Genomic DNA, 17,174 nt, shown 5'->3' on the forward strand with positions numbered 1-17,174 from the left:
TCAGTGCAGTGGCAGACCGTTCAGCGGTGTCATGCCAACTTTCCAAGGGGAAACGTTTCATTGTCATTGCCTATTACATTTTAGTTAGCATTTCGAGAAACATTCAAAACTACGTTGTCACAGGCAGCCCTGTGCAGGGCTGAGTAAACGGGCTTGTTTGTTCGTTCTCTCATAACTCTCTCTTTCTCTCTCACTCACTCACACACACACACACACACACACACACAATACACTCTCACACACTCTCTCTAAACGAGTCTTCACACAGAACTAATAGCCCTACATTCTAATGTAATTTAAGATAATGAAATGTAAATAATGCCAATACTTCAGGTAGCATGGCGGCACGGTGGTGTAGTGGTTAGCGCTGTCGCCTCACAGCAAGAAGGTCCTGGGTTCGAGCCCCGTGGCCGGCGAGGGCCTTTCTGTGTGGAGTTTGCATGTTCTCCCCGTGTCCGCGTGGGTTTCCCCCGGGTGCTCCGGTTTCCCCCACAGTCCAAAGACATGCAGGTTAGGTTAACTGGTGACTCTAAATTGAGCGTAGGTGTGAATGTGAGTGTGAATGGTTGTCTGTGTCTATGTGTCAGCCCTGTGATGGCCTGGCGACTTGTCCAGGGTGTACCCCGCCTTTCGCCCGTAGTCAGCTGGGATAGGCTCCAGCTTGCCTGTGACCCTGTAGAAGGATAAAGCGGCTAGAGATAATGAGATGAGACCTCAGGTAGCTGAGCGGTCCGTGTATCATCCGATCATTCAAGTATTCCATTCAATCTGGAAAATGAAAAAACAACAACAAAAACACCTCAATATTTCGTTTTCCTGTTTTTCTGTATGACCAAAAAATGAGGGATTGGTGTTTGTTTTCCTTTTTCCGACTCAAAACAGAACAAATAATAAACAGGGAAACCAAAACGAAATAATAACTCTAATTTATGATTATTGATTTTCTCTATTCCCCACGCTACATTAGCCTTCCCATGATCCTCAGTGACAGTCCATCATCATCTCTGCGTCTATGAAACAGAAAAATTGCATGTGTATGTATATATCAAGTAATTTATTCTTACATCCTATTCATTTAATATATTAAGCTGTTAATGTTAAGCTTTTGATCTCTTAATTATTATTATCTCAATATAATAGTAATAATAATAAATAATGATACATGCATGAAAATCCCTCACCTTTCGGCGAAATTCGCCATTTTGAAACCAAAATGGGTGACCTACGTGAATCGTGTAGATCCGATGAGAAAAAAAAATTGGGGGCGGTGTTTGATATTGACCCAAAGGGCAAGGAGGTCGCTTCGCACCCATAGACAGTTCGCGCCGGTTTGCGCCTCCTCCTCCTGCTTTGATATTGACGCCATAGCGACGAGTACATCTCGCTGCGAAGGGCAAGCAGCATCATTTCGCGCCTCTTCTCCTGCTGGCCAGAGCGTGCACACATCAGTCAGAGTGCAGACCAGACCACTGGAAGCTGGATTGAATCAGTCATCGGACTGAATTTCCTACTTTTTTCAAACTTTCCTGATTTGCCATTAAAACAAACAAAACTTCCGGCTTGATTACGTCAGCATTCGAAAGAGGGCACGCGCGTCTTTTGACAACCCCTGTGTCCGAAATTGCTCGCTACTCACTATATAGGGCACTGTATAGTGGAGACACCATTTTGTAGTGCTGTCCGTGCTGAAAGAAATCAAATTAAAAGTCTCAAATTTGATTTAATAAAAGACAGCAGCAAAGAAGAAAGTATTCAGCCTTGATTTAAAAAGAACTGAAAGCTGCAGGTACTTCCATATCTTGGCAGGCTGAGTGGTATGCTGGGGCACCTCTTGCCAGCAGACCAGGATATCCAGAGGGAACTTGTGCGGTTCAGTGTTGACCTGACCATCCCCAGCTTCAAGGAGGGAGAGAGCATCGTGGAGTGGTGGGGTCATGTCTTCGACAAACCAGACAAGTACCCCTCCCTGGGTGCACTGGTTAAGCGTTGCCTCTCCATCTTTCATGGACCTAGAGTCGAGTCCTCATTTAGTCTGATGAATGATGTAATTGATCAAAGGATTGGCAACATGAATGTGGAAACATTTAATGCAATACAGACGGTCAAGTAGACGCTGATGTCCAGGGGGAAGACAGCTATGCAGCTCTTTAGAAGGGAGGACGTGAAGTTTGGGGAAGTGGACAGAACATTAACTCTGCAGCAGCCACATACAAACACCAGCAGAGGGTGAACAAGGAGGAAAAGCAGCAGCAGCAGAGCAAGTATGGCTCTCAAGCAACTTGCAGTGCTCAGCAGGCCAAGAAACCGACTGCTGAAGGAGAGAAGCGGGCAAGGCTGAAACATGTGGCAACTCGGCGAAAGCGGGCCATGGAGACACTGGTGGTCCAGGCAAATAAAAGGAAAAAATGATCACTATTCCTTGTGTGTTCTCCACTTTCTTCGTTCTATTATTTGCATTTTTTTCCAGGGCATAATTTCACTATAACTACATGTATTTGTACTGTATGTCCTTGTGCAAATGTCAATACAGTATACTTAGCAAGGAGGCTATAATATTTATTCTGGGGGAGGACCCCCCCAAACAAAATAAAACAACACCAGAGGCCACGTCACCACTCGCGCACCCTTCTCACCTTTTTCACCCCGACCCATTTTCATGCCTGATGATAACAATAATAGCATGGCATTCATTTTGTCGCTTTCAACATATTGTGTCAGACCAACTTTGCTTTTTATTAGAGGACATGCTTAGCATTTTACGATGACTCATGTCAGGAGGAAAATATGAGGAGGAGTAACAAGTCACTGGCACTCCAACTTACGAGATTCTCCGCTTCTTTTGCTGGACAGCTTGAAAGTCAGACTCGGGAACAGCCATGATCTTCCTAGAGTTTTGCTTCCAGTAAAAGGAGCCTGAATGAGCACAAAAAATTATAATGTATGAATAAGAACTAATTCTTGAGACTGACATGAATACAAATGAATTTAGTTTTATCTAAAATGAAAGTTAAGTTGCTCGTATAATCGTAAATTATGGCCCTTTTCCACTACCCTTTTTCAGCTCACTTCAGCTCGCTTCAGCTCACTTCAGCCCGACACGGCTCGCGTTTTGACTACCAAAAACCAGCACGACTCAGCTCGCTTCAGCCCTGCTTAGCCCCTAAAACTCGCACCATTTTGGAGTGGGGCTGAAGCGAGCCAAAGCGAGCTGAGTGAGGCTGGGGGCGTGAGCAGACACTCCCCTGTGCACTGATTGGTGAGGAGGAGTGTCCTCACATGCCTACACACGCCCCGCGAGCGCGCTGGGATCTGTAAACACCGCAAACCCGGAAGGAGAAGAATTACGAATTACGAGAATTTCTGGAGCCTTATGCGCCTCGCCTCATCTATACGCTCTTGCCAGTATCTGTTGGCGTTGTCGGTGACAACAAGCCACAGCACCAAGACCAGCAACACTAACAACTCCATGTCCTCCATGTTTATTGTTTACTATCCGGGTCGTGAGACTACCGCTTAAAAGCTCACTGATGTCACTGTTTGCGCTGCTTAACAACATCACGTGACGACCCACTTTCACTAACTCCACCCAATGTGTCCACCCACTTCCAGCCAGCACGGTTCAGCGCGGTTGTAGTCGAAATGCAACTCCAACAGCCCCGCTCAGCACGACTCAGCACGGCACGGCTCAGCCGCGTTTGTAGTGGAAAAGCGGCATTAGAGTTATTATTTCGTTTTGGTTTCCCCGTTTATTATTTGTTCTGTTTTGAGTTGGAAAAAGGAAAACAAACACCAATCCCTCATTTTTTGGTCATACAGAAAAACAGGAAAACGAAATATTGAGTGGTTTTTTTGTTTTTTCGTTTGTATTCCATTCAATCTGGAAAACAAAAAAACAAAAAAAAAACCACTCAATATTTCGTTTTCCTGTTTTTCTGTATGACCAAAAAATGAGGGATTGGTGGAATACTTGAATGATCGGATGATACACGGACCCTGAGCAATATACTCAGTTCAGTTCAGTTTTGACTTGTATGTCAGACAGTTATGATGGCACAGTTTTAGAATTGTTGAAGTAAATGTGTTATGAGCCAAACTTACATTACAGGCAATGGTGAGAACACTCTGTTTCAGAGAATGCATGCAAATGGATCTCAGTTCAAGACAGCCAGATAGACTGATGCCTTTACATTACTGCTCAGAATGTCTCTACACATACAGACACCCACAAATAACACACAAACTCTCTCACTCTCTCTCACACACACACACACACACACACTTATTATAAGGTGTAATACTAAAGCTTACAATTCAGCAGTTCACACCCTTTCTGTCATGTGGATGCTGCAATGTAAATAATGCCAATACTTTAGGTATGGATACTCAGTTCAAGAGTTCACTACCTTTCTACTTTTATGTCAGATAAAACACCACAGTTATGGTGCCACAGTTGTAGAATTGTTAAAATAAATGTGTCCACCACCAAATCTATCCTTGGTTTGTTATTTATTTATTTAAGTTGTGCCGTGGGGGGCCTTCGGTGCTGTCAGCCATGTTTGACCTCAGTATTTGAAAAATCCTGGTTACGGCCCTGCTAGTGAACCTGTTAGTTATAGAGTTACTGAAATGTCTGATGCTTATCTGTCCATGCACTCTCCATACAGAACAACAGACAGTCCAGCAGATACAGAGGAAACTGACATTGTCTAGTTGTGAAACTGACATTGTTTACTGGGCGGCACGGTGGTGTAGTGGTTAGCGCTGTTGCCTCACAGCAAGAAGGTCCTGGGTTCGAGCCCCGGGGCTGGCGAGGGCCTTTCTGTGCAGAGTTTGCATGTTGTCCGCGTGGGTGTGCTCTGGTTTCCCCCACAGTCCAAAGACATGCAGGTCAGGTTAACTGGTGACTCTAAATTGACTGTAGGTGTGAATGGTTGTCTGTGTCTATGTGTCAGCCCTGTGATGACCTGGCAACTTGTCCAGGGTGTACCCCGCCTTTCGCCCGTAGTCAGCTGGGATAGGCTCCAGCTTGCCTGCGACCCTGTAGAAGGATAAAGCAGCTACAGATAATAAGATGAGACATTGTTTACTTTTGAAAATAGTCCAGTGGCTGTTCTGGCCATAATATGTGTTACCAATAACTGCTTTTATCTTCGTGTTTTGTGTTTGAATCCTTAGGCACAGTGTTATTTCTTGATGTAGTTTGGACATTAAAAAAATAAAAAAATAAAAACTGTGAGCAGCTTTGTAATAAATGTATCACAGAAATTTCTGAAATGAGAGATTGTGAGCTGAGTTCTGGAATGTAGATAAGCTATAAATATTCTCAAGTTCTGTAGCAATAGTGTAAAATATTTCTGGCTTTTTTATGTTCTCTATGTACTTAAATGTCTCATTTTAAACTTAACTTGATAATATCATGTAAATATATGATTTCTATTCATATAAAGTTAGTAAATGGGTAATTTAACCCTTGTAATGTGTTAGAAAGCTGTTCACATCTGTAGTGTTAGCGGGTCAAATTTGACCTGTGATTTAAATCAGCCTGAAAATGCTTAAAATCACTAGTTTTCTTCCAATATTGTTTTTCACCTCATTGCTAACTTAGTATGTATTCATATCCATGGAACCATTGTTGGAATTTTTTTTAGTTGGCTCCACAGACCTTGTATCTTAAAATATACCACTCGTTTTTTAATTACAAAAACTGTTTAAATTCACTTATTATATTTCTTTTACTCATAAATCCTCTTTAGCAGCTCTTGCGCGAGGTCATAGGAAGTGAAAAAATTATCGCAAGTTATGTTGTGCCCCTGAAAACCCTTGGTCATGTCCAGGACGACCCGCTTGCCCTGATTCTTTTCTGGCACTCCGCTGGCAGATTTTCCGGTATATATTTGCATATTCCATGCATAGGCGGTTTTTGCATCACACGCTGCCTAGATTTTGAGGCCATATTTTCCAGGTTTGCTTGGCATATACTGCCTGAAGGGACAGCGGCCTCTGAAAGGGACTAGCCGTTCATCCACTGTCACCTCTGGACCAGGATTGTACATACAGTAAGGGGTAAATTCTCCACCCATTTGTCCCAAACATCCCTGATGGGAGCAAGCTTGTCATTCACACGACGAGCAACTCTTGTCTCCCTGTTGTCAAAGCAGAGCACTCTTGATAATACATGAAAGGCTTGAAGCGACATTGTGGCACGAAAAATAGGGCGGCCTGACTCACTATCCCATAAGCTGGCAGTAGCTTCATTACAGGATCTGTACACCCCCTCAAGAAGCAACAGTCCCATGTAGGCATCTAACTGTGTTTTGTCCAACTCCATCCAGCTATCACCAAACACTCTTCTCCCTTCCATGTTGGCCATCTTGAGTAGGATAAACTGAAGAGGTCGTGGAAAGAACAGTTCAAACGTTGACTTGATGTCTTGGGCGTGTGACACAGCGTATCTGGTAGGACCTGGAGTCATTCTGAGGATGTTCTCCCTTGGTGCCCTGCATTGGGTTTGAAGAGGGCTTGATGACCATGAAATGTCACCTCTTCTTGACTTGAACACCTCTCTTTCAGCATCTGTGACATCTGGGTCCTCCTCCTCAGATGTTTGGTCTTGTTCAGGGTCAAGCTGAACCTCATCCTCAGACACATCCCCTTCAGCTTCACTTTCCCCTCTGTCTTCAGGATCGCTGTCATGACCAAAGATGTGATCCAGCGACTCATGAACAGTATACCTCTTGCTCATGTTGACTGATGCTCCTACAGAATTCAACTGATAATATCCCATCCTACAGAGGGTATCAATATGCTGCGAGAAAGTGTGAGTTCACGTGGGGGGTGGTGATGTAGGCGGCCGGTGTGTGTGTGTGTGTGTGTGTGTGCGTACGTGCGCACATCTGCATGCATGTGTGTGTGTGTGTGTTTGTGTGATGTGGGCCATAACTGGGCATATTGGGCCATAACTGATCCCCAGAGCAACCCATAGCTTTTAAGTGATGCACAGAACAGCCAGTCTTCTCTGCCGGGTCATTTTTGACCCGTAACACCACAAATGTAACTTTTTTATTTTGAAACCTTTAGAATTTACTAAAATGGTGAAAATCAATTTTGCTGCATTTAATCAGATGTGTCTGAGGATTAGATGAAGCCTCATTCCAGTACAAAAATCCAAATGGTACTTTTTACAAACTTGAACTTGAAAACGGGTCAATTTTGACCCGAACACAATATAAGGGTTAAAAAAAATACAGATGTTATAATGGACTTAAGTGATACGGATATATGGTTGTTGTTTTTTTTTTTTAATACATTTTTACATACGATATTTAGCATTTCCTTTTTTTGGTGAAAATGGTGATTGCTGACATTACAACAAGTAAAAATAATTTGTTTGGGATGTAAATAAAGGGTTAATACTAGTGCTGTCAAGCGATTAAAATATTTAATCGCGATTAATGTCGCAACAGTCATAGTTAACTCGCGATTAATCGCAATTTAATCGCACATTTTTGTCACATAAAAGACCATTGTAATTCTCTTATCAGCATAAAAAAGTGAATGGGCTTGCTTTGTACCAATTTTTTTTTTTTTTTTTTATTACAAAGCATACCACGTCTTGTCACAGCCACTGCAAAGTGAAACCTAAGCCGAGCACCGGCGCGGGGCTAGCAAGAGACCCATGAGTGCAATGAGCTACTGTTTGAGTTAGTCTACAACTTTTAATCAGAGAGACAGGTTACACAGTGACGGTAGGCTTGACATGCTTGATTATAATATAAAGTACACTATTATATTAAGTTTAAGTTGTTCGTTGATAAATATCGCATTGAATCTGATCTTTACTGTTTCAGCTCACTTAACACATTTTGTACTTTTACACTTTCTGCCTGTTGATGCGTCGCGCTGTCCAATCAGAGGCGGCCAAATTTGCATATTACAGGAAGGATTTCTGGGATAGCATTGAGTTTACAGTTCAGAGGGATCTGTCTTCTTTAGACGCTGTCTTCTTAAAACTGAATAAATATTTAAAAAGAGCCAAATGAGCCAGTCTTTTGAACGGCTCTTTTCAAAGAACGGATCACAAAGATGCGGATCCCATCAAAGAGCCATAAATCCCATCTCGACTAGCGCACCCTGCCCGTGCTGGTTCTCGGGGGGGGCAGAGGACTCTGGCTGTGCGGGGCGTGGCATTACAGTCTAGCTGCTATCGTTTTGTCTCTGTTCCAAGTTCCTGGCAGTTTCAAAAGCTTATGAAAAACCTACATCATGTCACAGAGCGTTAATCTCGCGATAAAAAAATTATCGCCGTTAAAATTGAGTCAAGTTAACGCGTTAATAACGCGACATTTTTGACAGCACTAGTTAATACTGAGAAACCAGACTTGGCAAATTTTGCAAAGTAGGTTACATATGCTCCCTGACTATAAAGTTTCTTCAAAACATGTTGCACTCAAGTCTCTATCAGTGAGCCTTTGACATCATAAACAAAGGACTTCAATTAAAACTCTAAAGGATTCTTATCATGCTGCAAATATTTGTAAGTTCCTGGTTACACAATTCCAACTTTTAGCACTAGGAAACTTGGGACAAGAACTCTATGAGATGTACATGGAAAAAGCATGGGGTTAAGAAAATTACAAGTTAAAAACGACAAGAAGACAGTCATATATATCCCCCACCCTATATGCCAACTATATACCAAGTTTCAAGATATTGTCACATTTTTCAAGTTCTGCTGCAGGAAACCAACCCTACCTCTTTACACTGACCTCAGCAGCCCATGGCATAAACCCACCGGACCTTTGGTCCAGGTGAGCTAAAAATTAAAATTTCTCACATTTCTTAGAATCAAAAGGCACATATACATTATCTTGTTAACATACATACCAAGTTTCAAATCTGTATCATGAATAGTTTTGGATATATGCTCTGGAAATGAACATTGTTCTTAGGAACTAATTCAAAATCTATTTTTTTATGTAAAAATTTGAAAATTATTTTTTTCCAAAAATCCAAAATAGCAAAACACAGCAGTTCACATGTTGCTTGATACGTATACAAAGTTTCATGAAAATATCTTCAGTAGTTTTAAAGATATGGCCTGGAAATGAAAACATGACCAGATGGAACCTGTTTCTACTGTATATCCCCCGCCAAACTTCGTTTGGGCGGAGGATAAAAAAAAAGAACCAAAAATACTGTGGGTGGTAAAAGAGAGCAACAGGACTTGCTTGAAGATTCTTGAAGATGTTTCACCTCTCATCCGAAAGGCTTCTAAGACAGAAGAAGTATTCGGATGAGAGGTGAAACGTCTTCAAGAATCTTCAAGCAAGTCCAGTTGCTCTCTTTTACCACCCACAGTTTACTATGACCTGGATGACTGAGAATCTTCACAGACATGCAACCAAAAATACTGTTTGGATTTTTTTTGGTTGGAGTTCTCATCACCTGAAAACCATTGGCTGCTGCTGAGGATGACCCCACATGAAGAGCCTGAAGATCAGGAGGTCACTCATGGTGCTTATGGTTCATCTCTTGAGGGTTTGGCCTGTCCAGTGTTTTTGTTAGCTCAGATGAGAAAGTAGCCAGAATGTACAGTCCACAGCCCACTCTACGATTGACACACCACATTATTTAAAATGTGTCTTTTTTTGTGAGACAAATAGTAAACAGAAGCTAACTGCAGCTAAGAACTAAAGTTGTGAGTGATGTGACACCAATTTCTGTGGCCCCAAGCTTCAGCAGCTGAGAAAGGGTTAAGGCTCCATAGCTCTGTGGTGAGAGCACTGGCCTTGTAAACCAGGGGTTGTGAGTTCAATCCTCACTGGGGCCTATAAAGGGCCCCATACACGTTCAAAAAAGTTGTTGAATTTTTGATACAAAGTTTGATCGTGTGTAGGGTGTTTTGATGTCAAAATTTTGAACCCAAATTTTGACATATCAAATCACTTTGATATTTTTTGAAGAGTCGTCAAATTATTGATGCGTGTGTGGGGGGCTTTATTGTTTGTTGACACTTCAGACAAAAGATGATGGCCTCGCAAGTTTCAATAACTATCTTTCCAATTGCTTGCGGAGACGTTGCAGTCAGGAATTTCAAGTCTTCAAAAGAATTTCCAGATGCCAGGTACCTCAGTGTGATGGACAAGCGTTCACTTGGTGGTATAGATGAACGCATCACAGTGTCTTCTTTCAATATCAATGGCTTGACAAGGTCCAATAATTCATCGAAGGATGGGGCATCCATCCTAAGGAAATTATGGAAGTCCTCTGGTTCTTTGAGACGAAGTTCTCTGAGGAGGTTGACGTGACCGTACGTTCGCCGTTTCAAAAACCAGTCTTTCGACCATTTCCGTCGATGCCGAGGCGGTTCATTGTCCAAAGCGAACACAAGTGCTACGGCCACTGCTGCGTCCATGTCAAAGTTTTTGACAATACTGAATTTTTGATAGAAAAAACATTGAATCCTGTGTGGACATTTTACATCAAAATTTTGCATCAAAATTTTGATATCAAAATTTTGATGCAAAATTTTGACGACTTTTTTGAACGTGTATGGGGCCCTTAATTTGACGACTCTTCAAAAAATATCAAAGTGATTTGATATGTCAAAATTTGGGTTAAAAATTTTGACATCAAATTTTTGACATCAAAACACCCTACACACGATCAAACTTTGTATCAAAATTTTGACAACTTTTTTGAACGTGTATGGGGCCCTTTAGGGCCAGTTTGATCGGATATGACGGTTTAACACACAACCAAATCCACGCAATGTGAGGGGTAAGATGGCGGCCAGATGGCTTCACTCTGACTACGTTCACACTGCAGGCTGAAGTGACTCAAATCCGATCTTTTCGCCCATATGTGACCTGTATCTGATCTTTTATTGACAATATGAACGACACAGATCCGATTTTTTCAAATCCGATCCAGGCCGTTTGGATATCTGGTCCTAATTCCGATTCCTATCCGCTCTTTTCATATGCGCCTTCAGTCTGAACCGCCAGGTCGCATTCATCCGACTTACACGTCATCAACAAGCCACAAACGTCACTATTCTGCGCTGAAGTAGGCGGCGGGTCTCTCAAAAAAGTTACAACAACATGGCGCATAATCACGGGCGCAGATAGAGGGTGGGACGGGGGGGGATTCGTCCCACCCAGATTTAAATTCACCTCGCTCGGTCCCCCCCACTTATAGGGAGGAGAAAACGCCTATGCTGTCTTTCTTTGCATAAGGCAAACCTCACGGAAAAATCAAAAGACTAATTACCATTCGGTTTATTGAGGTGCACAGCAGTACATACATAGTTGCAACAATTCACATAAAACAAAACAAAGACTGATATTCGGTTGGTTGAGCTGCGCAGACTGCACAGGTTGCGAGCTCGGGCTAGGTTGCTATGGTAACCCAAAACAAGTTTGACAGGCATATCGGGGTTGGGGTTGGTTTGCTGGCAGCTTTGCCCCCCCCCAGTTTTTTGTCCCTCCCAGTTCAAAAAACGTATCTGCGCCCCTGCGCATGACATCAATGCGAGGGACGCTTCGGGCTGTGAAGGTTCTGAATCTTCTCAATGGAAGGACGCAGAGGTTAGGGAGCTGATTTCCATTTGGGGGGATGCAGCTATTCAAGCTAGATTGGATGGGTCATACCGCAACCGGGCGGTTTTACTTCCGTAAACACTGGCCATGCTCACTGCGTGTGACGTCGTCGTATCCTGCAATGCGCATGCGGAACACTTTTAGGTCGCTTTTCGTTCATACTGAGGATCACATACAAGTCGCATATATTTGTTAATGTGAACGACCTCACAAAAAAATCGGATTTCACAAAAAAATCGGATTTGAGCCTTGCAGTGTGAACGTAGCGTCTGAGCTCTCGGTCCGGGAGAGAAGATGTAAAGCCGCCCACACAGAACACTGAATGGGCTACTGAGCAACACAGAGCGATCAGGATGCTCTCTCTCTCTCTCTCTCTCTCTCTCTCTCTCAGGGAGCTGATGTCACCTGGTCACATGACCTGGGTTTTCCCCTAAAGTTTAGGGGAAACCCCAGGTCACATGATTCAGACAATTTCATTAGTTCAATTAGTTTAAATGAAAACAGTTTAATTAGTTATGTTTCAAAATCTGCAGCTATATAAGAGCCGCACATCCACACAGAGCTTCAGAGCCACACAAACCGTAACAGCGAGTTTCCGGCGATCATCAGCGGTTTAATCTTCTCCTTCGCAGTAAGTCACCTTGTACTAACTGAGTGATTTTTATTTTTTTTCTTAAGTTTTAATAATCTACTAACACGACACACACTAATCGCATGACTGTCTACAGGGCCGGAACTACCACTGAGGACACCGAGCTCATGTCCTCGGCATTTTTTTCCCACGGTATTTTTTTTTTTCACTCAGAAATGTGAAATTAATATATGATGAAAATCGTTCTGACTTTGATCGGTGGAAAATTCTAAATTCAGCTTGTTCTCATTTGTTTGTCTAAAAATAAAGTCCACATAATCATTTTTAAACGAAGCTGAAATATCCGACATTGGAAACATTTCATATCCGGCAGCCTCGCGATAGTCAGCTCAGCACCGCGGGATACACAAGAGCTGAGAAGTGTCTCATCAAGGTCCGCCTCCGCAGCCAGGCAGTTTGTCAATTAGTCGCGGAATCTGAAAATTGACATAAGATGAAGAAGTCTACTACACTAAAACAAACCAAACTCAGCTCTGGAAAGTCAACAAGTGAGAGAAAAAGAAAGAGGGAAGAAGGGGAGTTAATTTTGCCAGTCACTGACAGTTATGTGCCGGAATGCTTATGATCATTAACAGTGCAATTTTAATTAGCATTTCAAGCAACAACAGTCGAAGCCACTTAGCGAGATAGGATTTTCGTTTTCCAGGCGGCACAAACTCTTTTATTCTCTCTCTCGATGTGATTTGGTGCGTTTCAGATCAGAAAAGGCTGGACAGTCGTGACCTGTTGTTTATGAAGTTATTGGTGCTGACGAGACTTGAGCTATTTTGCTAACTTACCAGACTATAGGCTAACGGGAACCCAAGACACTATTGTTTTGATCATTGGTTGTATTTTCGAACGGAAATGAAAACGGGTAGCAAACTTATTATGTTCACATTTTATTTACAACATGATGTACCGCCTCTGACTGCTTTCTGTCAATCATGAGCAGCGCAGCCGCGTTCACAGCTCCTCCTCCAATCAGCAGCTGGAGATGAGCCTCCTCTCGGGAAGTCTTGTCCCGCCCCTCTTATTGACTCCCATCTCCAGTGAGGCTCAGTCTCCGAATGGAGCGGTTTAGTCGGTTTTGTCCAATAACCGTCTAGTATTTTGCTATTGAAAAGGGCAGATATTTTTTAAAAAGCAATTGAAGTCCATTCAGGCTCGGCTAGATTGCGTTCTCACTCACTAACTCTCTCACTCACTCATTCTCACTCACACTCTCTGACTCACACTCTCTCACTCACTCTCTCACTCACTCTCACTCACTCTCTGACTCACACTCTCTCACTCACTCTCTCACTCACACTCTCTCACTCACTCTCTGACTCACACTCTCTCTCACTCTCTCACTCACTCACTCACTCTCTCACTCACACTCTCTCACTCACTCTCTGACTCACACTCTCTCACTCACTCACTCTCTCACTCACTCTCTCACTCACACTCACTCTCTCACTCACACTCTCTCACTCTCTGACTCACACTCTCACTCACTCTCTCACTCACACTCTCTCACTCACTCTCTGACTCACACTCTCTCACTCACTCACACTCACTCACTCTCTCACTCACACTCTCTCACTCACTTTCTCACTCACTCTCTCACACTCACTCACTCTCTCACTCACACTCTCTCACTCACTCTCTCACTCACACTCTCTCACTCACTCTCTCACTCACACTCACTCACTCTCTCACTCACACACTCTCACTCTCTCTCTCACTCACTCTCTCACTCACTCACTCTCTCACTCACACACTCTCTCACTCACACTCTCTCTCTCACTCACACTCTCTCTCTCACTCACTCTCTCACTCACACTCACTCTCTCACTCACACTCTCTCACTCACTCTCTCTCTCACTCACTCATTCTCACTCACACTCACTCTCTCACTCACACTCACTCACTCTCTCACTCACACTCTCTCTCTCACTCACTCATTCTCACTCACACTAACTCACTCACTCACTCACTCACTCTCTCATTCTCACTCACTCACACTCTCTCACTCACACTCTCATTCTCACTCACTCACACTCTCTCTCTCACTCACACTCCATCACTCACTCACACTCACTCACTCACTCACTCTCACTCACACTCCATCACTCACTCACACTCTCTCACTCACACTCCATCACTCACTCAAACTCTCTCACTCACTCACTCACTCACTCACTCACGCACACACACACAAAATACTTTTGTGATCGTGCAGTTTTGAAATTGTTAAAATAAACATGTTCACCTACATGTTCATCTTGTTGGGCTTGTGATTTTGACTCGTTTCCAAAATGTATGAAAAGTCACCATATTAGGACATTTTTTTTTTTGGCAAATAAGATGTATCGCAATGTTTGACCTCGTTATTTTTAAAATCCTGGTTACGGCCCTGCCCGCAAGCCATATTTTGAAAAGAAACACTCCCACCCCCCGCGTCTCCACCCCTCCTCCCCCTTATAAAGCCTGAGAAATTCCGGCTTTAGAATGGGTGTCTATTGCGTTACACACCAGTGGAGCTCGTTAAGTTATGCCGCTTTTCCACTACCAACGCGGCTGAGTTGGGCTGAGCCGTGCCATGCTGAGCCATGCTGAGTCGAGCTGAGCGGGGCTGTTGGAGTTGCATTTCGACTACAACCGCGCTGAACCATGCTGGCTGGAAGTGGGTGGACACATTGGGTGGAGTTAGCGAAAGTGGGTGGACATCAGGTGATGTCGTTAGGCGGCAAAAACAGTGACATCAGTGAGCTTTTAAGCGGTAGTCTCACGACCCAGAGAGTAAACAATAAACATGGAGGACATGGAGTCGTTAGTGTTGCTGGTCTTGGTGCTGTGGCTTGTTGTCACCGACAACGCCAACAGATACTGGCAAGAGCGCATAGATGAGGCAAGGCACATAAGGCTTCAGAAATTCTCGTAATTCGTAATTCTCCTTCTTCCGGGTTTATGGTGTTTACAGATCCCAGCGTGCTCGCGGGGCGTGTGTGGGCATGTGAGGACACTCCTCCTCACCAATCAGTGCACAGGGGAGTGTCTGCTCACGCCCCCAACCTCACTCGGCTCGCTTTGGCTCGCTTCAGCCCCACTCCAAAACCGTGCGAGTTTTGGGTGCTAAGCAGGGCTGAAGCGAGCTGAGTCGTGCTGTTCTTAGATAGTCGAAACGCGAGCCGTGTCAGGCTGAAGTGAGCTGAAAAAGGGTAGTGGAAAAGGGCCATTAGAGTGTAGAGAGCTTGGAAAAATAGCTCAAACTTTCTCATTTAAACTGTGTTTTCAGCCCCAATTTTCACTCCACACACATAATTTTCTCAAAATTAGTAGCCACACTTGTCCTGATTCACACAATGTGTCTACCTGAGCGATAGGATTTACAGTTTTTGAATGAGAAGCCTGAAAGTAACGAGAGCACAGCCGCACAGCCTCATAGACTCCCATTATAAACGTGGCAGAAAAGTCACTCGTTTTTAACTCGCTCTAGTGACCTCATTTTTTACACTATAGACAAAAAAATTACATCCATGTGTTCAGGAGAGCCTTGTGGCGCTCACTGTGAAAGAATTTTGTGAATATCTCCTTCCGTTTTTGTGTAAATCCCTGTTGTTTGGAGGGAGCGCACTGAGAGAATCGTGCGCTCTGTGTGACACTCTGCTTGCGGGCTTCAGTCTGATTGACGTGTCAGGATCCAATCATTTTGAGGTGGTACCTTGATATGATTGGATGGCGTTTTTCCTTTATTTTACACTGTAGACTGGATTAAAATATTTCATTTTATGGGTCAAACCTTCTATTGTACTGCTTGCAACATGGGTGTGCATTTCATCCATTGATGGTATGGCTGATGGCTTTCAAAACATCTCTGAATGGGGCAACAGGTATATTACATAAAAATGGATAACGGTAATGGTGAAAATGATAAGTTGGCCTTATATATGCCAACAGATATTCAAGGTATAAGTAGATGAAACGAACATAAAAGGGGTCTTATTTTCAGCTAAAGTGTACTGCAGATGTAGGGAGTTGAAACATTTTCTGAATGAGCTAGTTGGCCCCTTTTAAATAAACAGGTATCTATTCATACAGTGAGATCGCCAAAGTTTAATAAACTGAAAATGCAATAACTGTAATTTTGAAGTAGATGATGTATTGGACATGTGTCACTTGTGTTTTGTGACTTATTGTAAAAATGATATAAAGGGTTCAAAATCGCATAGTTACAAATATAATAGTAACTTCATATGATAATATTAACCACTGGTTATTTCAGAGAGGAAAAAAATGGGGACACTATTGCTTCCATTCGGGACAATACAACACAGAATTCGGGACCACTGGGGGACACAAAGAAAAAAAAAGTTAATTTTGAGCCCTGGGTGGTGGTGATGATGATGATGATGTGATGGTGGTGGTGATGATGGTGATGATCGTGATGAGGATGATGATGATGGTGGTGGTGGTGGCAATGGTGGTGATGATTATGGTGATGATGATTGTGGTGATGATGTTGATGATGATGATGATGATTGCTTTGGAGGCAACTTACTGGCTGTGTTCTCCCTCAAGCACTGAATCCCAGGAACTTAGTAGCTAATGTATGCATCATGTTTTGCTCTGGAGGGCAAACAATTCATCAGCTGCACATGATCAGGTCGAGAAGATGGAAAAAATCCAGACAGCTATCTTTTGCTGTTTTTGCAGCTATTATAGCTCCTCCGTTGTTGTTTTGCCACACTGCTGGCTGATGAAGACAGAACTCAGAGCATGAGGAGAGACAAAAAGCCACATTAATTCCAGTCAGAGCATTCTCTTTCATGTCACATGGCCATGAATCAGATATATATCCAATCTAATACCAGATATGAAAGGGACTCAAATCTGATGTGAAAAGATCAGATTTCTGTATCCACACAGCCCTGAAAACATCAGATCAGTGTCACGTT

The 17,174-nt window shown here is 43.1% G+C and overlaps 1 protein-coding gene and 1 non-coding gene across 6 annotated transcripts in view; both read left to right on the forward strand.

The window, feature by feature from the left end:
* The window catches only part of LOC132887217 (rho guanine nucleotide exchange factor 4-like), a 267,768-nt gene that overhangs the window by 226,617 nt on the left and 23,977 nt on the right, over positions 1–17,174 (forward strand). The window lies entirely within an intron of this gene.
* Positions 9,757–9,829, forward strand: trnat-ugu (transfer RNA threonine (anticodon UGU)). Its single transcript has one exon. It is a non-coding gene; the product is annotated as a tRNA-Thr (tRNA).

This window comes from Neoarius graeffei, chromosome 5 (genome assembly GCF_027579695.1).
Source record: "Neoarius graeffei isolate fNeoGra1 chromosome 5, fNeoGra1.pri, whole genome shotgun sequence".
Classification (NCBI taxonomy): domain Eukaryota; kingdom Metazoa; phylum Chordata; class Actinopteri; order Siluriformes; family Ariidae; genus Neoarius; species Neoarius graeffei.